This window comes from Chelonoidis abingdonii, chromosome 1, assembly GCF_003597395.2.
Source record: "Chelonoidis abingdonii isolate Lonesome George chromosome 1, CheloAbing_2.0, whole genome shotgun sequence".
Taxonomy (NCBI): Eukaryota; Metazoa; Chordata; order Testudines; family Testudinidae; genus Chelonoidis; species Chelonoidis abingdonii.
The window spans coordinates 258,647,445-258,653,485 of NC_133769.1; positions in this window are offsets into that span (position 1 = coordinate 258,647,445).

The window sequence follows — 6,041 nt, forward strand, 5'->3', positions numbered from 1 at the left end:
GGCGATAGACAGAACCCATATCCCTATCTTGGCACCAAGGCACGCCATACCCTGGTCTGGCACCAGGGCACCCAGTACATAAAACCGCAAGGGAATACTTTTCCATGGTGCTGCAAGCACTGGTGGGATCACAAGGACGTTTCACCAACAACATCCACGTGGAATGGCCGGAAGGGTTCATGATGCCGGCCGTCTTCAGGAACACTACTCTGTTTTTAAACAGCTGCAGCAAGGGAATTACTTCCCAGACCAGAAATAACAGTTGGGGATGTTTGAAAATGCCTGTAGTTATCCTGCGGGGGACGCCAGCCTACCCCTTGATGCCATGGCTCATGAAGCCATACACAGGCAGCACTGGACAGTAGTCAGGGTGAGCTGTTCAACTACAGGCTGAGCTAAGTGCCAGAAATGGAATGGTTGTAGATGTGCATTTGGACTCCGTTTAAAGGCGCTGCTGCGAGCACATTACTGACTCGCTCAGACCTCAGCCCAAACCAATGTCCCCTTTGTTATTGCTGGCTTGCTGTGTGCTCCGCACAGTTCAATCTCTGTGAGAGTAAGGGGAGTGGGTTTATGAATGGTGGGGAGGGCTGAGGCAAATCGCACTCTGGCCGCTGATTACACGCAGCCAGACACCAGGGCGATTAGAAGAGCACACCAGGAGCGGTGCGCATCAGAGAGAACTTTAGCTTTGAAAACCAGTTTCATTACGTTCATGGGGAGCACACCAGAAAGCAGTGCACATCAGAGAAGCAGGGTACGGTGTGACTGTTGTGTGTTGTTTCTCCTGATGAAAACCCACCCCGATTGACTCATTCCCTGTAAGCAACCCACCTCCCCTTCGATTATTACAGCTTGCTTCCTAAGGAAATAAAAGTCACTACTCATTTAAAAATCATGTATTCTTTATTAATTATTATAAAAAGAGGGAGAGAACTGACAAGGTAGCCGGGGTGGGGTTTGGGAGGAGGATAGGAAGGAAGGAAAAGGCCACTAAAAAAATTTCAAAATAATGACAGCCTTTTGGTTGGGCTGTCCACTGGGGTGGAGTGGCGGGTGCATGGAGCCTCCCCCGATGCGTTCTTACACATCTGGTGAGGAGGCTAAGGAACATGGTGAGGGAGAGAGGGTGGTTATACAGGGGCTGCAGCGGCACTCTGTGATCCTGCTGCCAATTCCTGAAGCTCCACCAGACGCCAGAGCATGTCAGTTTGATCACGCAGCAGCCCCAGTGTTGCATCCCACCTCCTCTGATCTTCCTGAGCCGCCACCTCTCATCTCTTATCTTGAGCGTCTCTCCTCTCCTCACGTTCTTCCCTCCTGTCCTCACGTTCGGTCCCTCCCTGTCCTTCACGTTCTTGGCATCTTTCCTGTACTTTGATACCACGTCCTTCCACTCATTCAGATGAGCTCTTTCATTGCGGGTCACTTCCATGATTTCCAGAGAACATTTTCGTCTCGCATCGCTCTTTTTTTTTACGCCGCCTTATCTGAGATAGCCTTCGGGACAGGTTAGGAGGAGACTTGAAAAATTTGCAGCTTGCAGGAGGAGGGAAAAAAGGGAGAGAAGTATTTAAAAAGATACATTTTACAGAAAATGGTTATACTCTTTCACGGTGAACAACACTATTCACCTTACATTGCACATGTGATCTCACTACAAAGGTCGCATTTTGCATCTTAATATTGAGTGCCTGCAGCTTTGGTGTTAGAGATCACAGACGCAGGTCTGGGCAGTCAGAATTCGGCTTGCATGCGGCCATGGTAAGCCATTGTCTTTCAGCTTTCTGCAGCCTTCATATATCCAGCGCCCTCCTTTCCCAAATAGCAAGCAAAAGCCCGTTGAGTGCTGCTTCTTTCCTGTTAACGTGCAGCACCAGAAACGCCCCCCATTCCAATTCTCTGGGATGATCACTTTACCCTCCCCCACCGCGTGGCTGGTATCATGGAAGATCATTGCTGCTAGCCACCCCTCTCCCCACACCGCGTGGCTGGGTAGCAGGGAAGATCCCTGCTAGCCAAATGAAAAAAGCTCAGCGCCAATCACCCCCCCCCCCACCCTCCCCCTGCTGGCTAACTGCAGGGTAAGGATTTCTTTAAGCCACAGGGCAAACAGCCCCAACCATCTCTGTCCCTTAATTAAAATTCCTATATTTCAACCAGGTTACCATGAACGATATCACTCCCTGAGGATAACACAGCGAGATAAAGAACGGATGTTGCTTGAATGCCAGCAAACACCGGGACCATATGCAGCTAGGCTTTGTCATTGCAATGATACCAGATTACTTGCTACATGCATGGCATGGTCAAAGTGTCCTACCATGGAGGACGGAATAAGGCTGCCCTGCCCAGAAAACCTTCTGCAAAGGCTTTTGGAGTACTCCAGGAGAGCTTCATGGAGATGTCCCTGGGAGGATTTCCGCTCCATCCCCAGACATTGTTAACAGACTTTCCAGTAACTGTACTGGCTGCGAATGCATCCCAAGTCCTCAGGGCAAATTAATCATTAAAAAAACGCTTGCTTTTAAACATGTTTTTATATTACAAAGGTACACTCACCAGAGGTCCCTTCCATTGGCTTCATTGTCTGGGGATAAGTGGCTTGGAGGGGCTGGGAGGGTACTTCTGTCAGGCTGGAGAAAAAAGCTCCTGGCTGTTGGGAGAACAGAGTGCTGTGTGCTCTCTGCAAGCTCGTCCTCTTCCCCTCCTCATTTCCCCGTCCGCAGAATCCTCAGGCAAGAGCCTAAGATTACCAGCCCACCTCGGAATCCATCGAGACAGGGGTGGGGTAGTGGTGGCGGACCCCCCTAGAATTGCATGCAGCTCAGCGATTAGAAGCAGCATGTTTGCGGCCCTGCCCCGGACCTTCCGTTTGCTTCTTTGGTTTTCTGGTAGGCTTGTCTGAGCTCCTTAACTTTCACACGGCACTGTTACTGAGTCCCTGGTGTGGCCTCTCTTGCATCATGGCCTTGGAAATTTTTCAATATGTTTTTCATTTCGTCTTTTGATCTTTTTGGAACACGTCGGGTTTATGGACCGTTCTGTTAGCACGGAATCCTCTCCCTCGATATAGCTGTCGATCAGATCCAGTACCTGCCCATGCGGTCCATGCTGGAGCTCTTTTTCGATTCTCAGACTGCATAGTTACCTGTGCTGATGAGCTCTGTGATTGTGGTCACCTGTGCTGATCAGCTCTTCCACGCTGTGCAAACAGGGTAAACAGGAAATGAAATTCAAAAGTTCGCGGGGCTTTTCCTGTCTACCTGGCCAGTGCATCCAACTCCAGATTGCTGTCCAGAGCGGTCACAATGGTGCATTGTGGGATAGCTCCCGGAGGCCAATACCGTCAAATTGTGGCCACACTAACCCTATTCCGAAATGGCAATACCGTTTTGAGCGCTACTCCCCTCGTCGGGGAGGAGTAAAGATATCGATATTAAGAGGCCTTTATATCAATATAAAGGGCTTCGTTGTGTGGACGGGTGCAGGTTAATTTGGTTTAACACTGCTAATTTCGGTATAAACCCGTAGTGTAGACCAGGCTTAGGGACAATTCAAGGTGAAGGAGCCTGTTAACTCTCCAGTAGTCACAGGAAAACAAGGTGGGTTAGTGGGTTGCAGATTGTTGTAATAAACCATAAATCTAGCATCTTTATTCAGATCATGATGTTTAGCATCTAGCAAAGTTATGAATTTAAGCTCCCAGGCTTGTCTTTTCACAGAGCAATCACTCTGTATCTGACCTATCAGTCCTCATCCCCAAAGGAGACCCACACAACACTTTCACGAGATAAGCCTGGGAGCGTTGCTAGACACTAAAAATCCTCCACTCTGGTTTGCTTGCTGGCTTTGTTCTGCCTTTCATGTAAACATAATTTCTTTGTCTCTCCTTGCTCAATTTACATTGGAGACACATTCAAGCAGGCAGAACCACATTCCTTGTCTAGAAAGAAGTGACCTCAGCCTAGCCTGCCAAACACCTTTTAAGAATATATTTCCAGCACACCTTTATAATTTTTCATATAACACACATACATACACCACCTACGTAGGTGGCAGGTATCATAGGCTGTGCCTCCCCAAACAGCCTACTGTGGCCCCACCCCTAAGCCACCGTGCTTCCAGTAGGGACTCAAGGTGGCTGGAGCTGCACCGTGCTGCCCACCTGGTACTATGGGGCTGGCCACCCGAGCACCAGGACTGGGGGCCGCCCAGAGCACTAGGGCTGGGGATGTGATGACTGTGCTGCTCAGCCACCTGAGCACCAGCGCTGAGGGCATGGTGACCATGCTTCCCAGCCACCCAAACACCAGGACCATGGGCCACCCGGGGCTGGGGCTGCTGACCAGACACCCAGAGCCCCGGGGCTGGGGGCACAGTGTCTGCGCTGCCTGGCCACTTGCAGCACAGGGGCAGGGGGTGCTGTGGCCATGCGGCCCACAGGCTGTGGGCACTGAGGCTGTGGCACACCAGGGCTGAGGCCTTGCCCCCCACCCCCCGGCTGTCCAGCACTATGGCTGGGGGGCCAGGGTGGGGGTGCTTTGGGCTCCTGTGCACGAGGGGTGGGACCTCAGGCCCAAGGGAAGGGGCTGGAAGTTAAGCTCCCCGGGTGGCCAGATTACCGGCCACCCATGACCACCTAATAATATTGATGAGCAGTGTGTTGCCACTTAACATGTGATAAAGTAGAACCGCAGAATTACGAACACCTCGGGAATGAAGTTTGTTCATAACTGTGAAATGTGTGTAATGCTGAACAAAATGTTATGCTTCTTCCTTGAACAGTTTACCACTGAACATAGATTAGCTTTGAAACTTTACTATGCAAAAGAAAAATGCTACCTTACCTTTCCTTACCTTGTCAAATCTTTATTTAAACTTTCCCTTTGTTTTTTTAGTGTACTGTTTGCTTTTTTAATTTTATTTTTTCATCTCTGCTGCTTTCTGATTGTGCACGTCTGGTTCCAAATGAGGGGTGTGGTTGATTGGTCAGTTCGTAACTCTGAGATTCTACTGTACCTTACATGACACCTTTTACACATATATTATGACAACAGTGAGTTGGGTACCCTGAGCTGGTCGGGTCAGCTGAGGCTCATTGCTCCATGTCGGGCAATCCCTTGCCCTCTGGCATTGATGTGTTATTACGGCCACAAAAGGAGAACCAGTTGACAATTTATTTAGATTTCAAAAGGACCTTCAAGAAGGTCCCGTGCAAGTGGCTCCTAATGAAGCTAAGTAGTCATGGGGAGAAAGGCAAAGTACTGTCATGGATCAATGACTGGCTAGGAGGCAGAAAGCCAAGAGTAAGATTACCAGCAGCGTGTCTCAACATTCTGTACTAGCTCCTGTGGTGTTCAATATATTTATTATGGACTGGAAAGCAGGATGAGTAGTGACATAGCAAAGTTTACAGATAACACAAAGTTATCTAGGTTAGTCATTACCAGAGAGAACTGTGAGGAACTTCAGAGAGCTCTAAACATGCTAGGTGAATGGGCAACACACCAACAAATGAAATTCAGTATCATTGTATCCAAAGTAATGCATGTTGGAAGGAAAAATTTAAGCTACTTGTACACCTTATGAAGGTCTAAATTATCAGTTCAGGAAAGAACCTGGGGAATCATTGTAGGTATCCCAATGACAACCTCTGCTCAGTGCACAGCTGTGGTCAAAAAAGCTAACAACCTGTTAGGCTGCATAATGCGATGGAGAATAATACGAAAACATTATAATGCCTTTCCCTAAATCAGTGGTACAGCCTCACCTGGAATACTGCGTGCAGTACTGGTAACCCCATCCCAAAAGGATATTCAGAACTGGAGGGCGTTCAATGGGAATTATTCATGGCTTAAAGTTACACATGCTTAAGTACTTTTTTGTGCTGGAGCCTCATCAGGAAAGGAAGTAGAAGTAACACAGGGAGCAGACTTGTTAATTGAAAGATGCCATTTTCATAGTACTTTCTGGAGTAGAGCCGCACTTTTAAGATTTGCTGCATGTTGTTAGATGGAAGTATTTAGTCAAGAAATTCC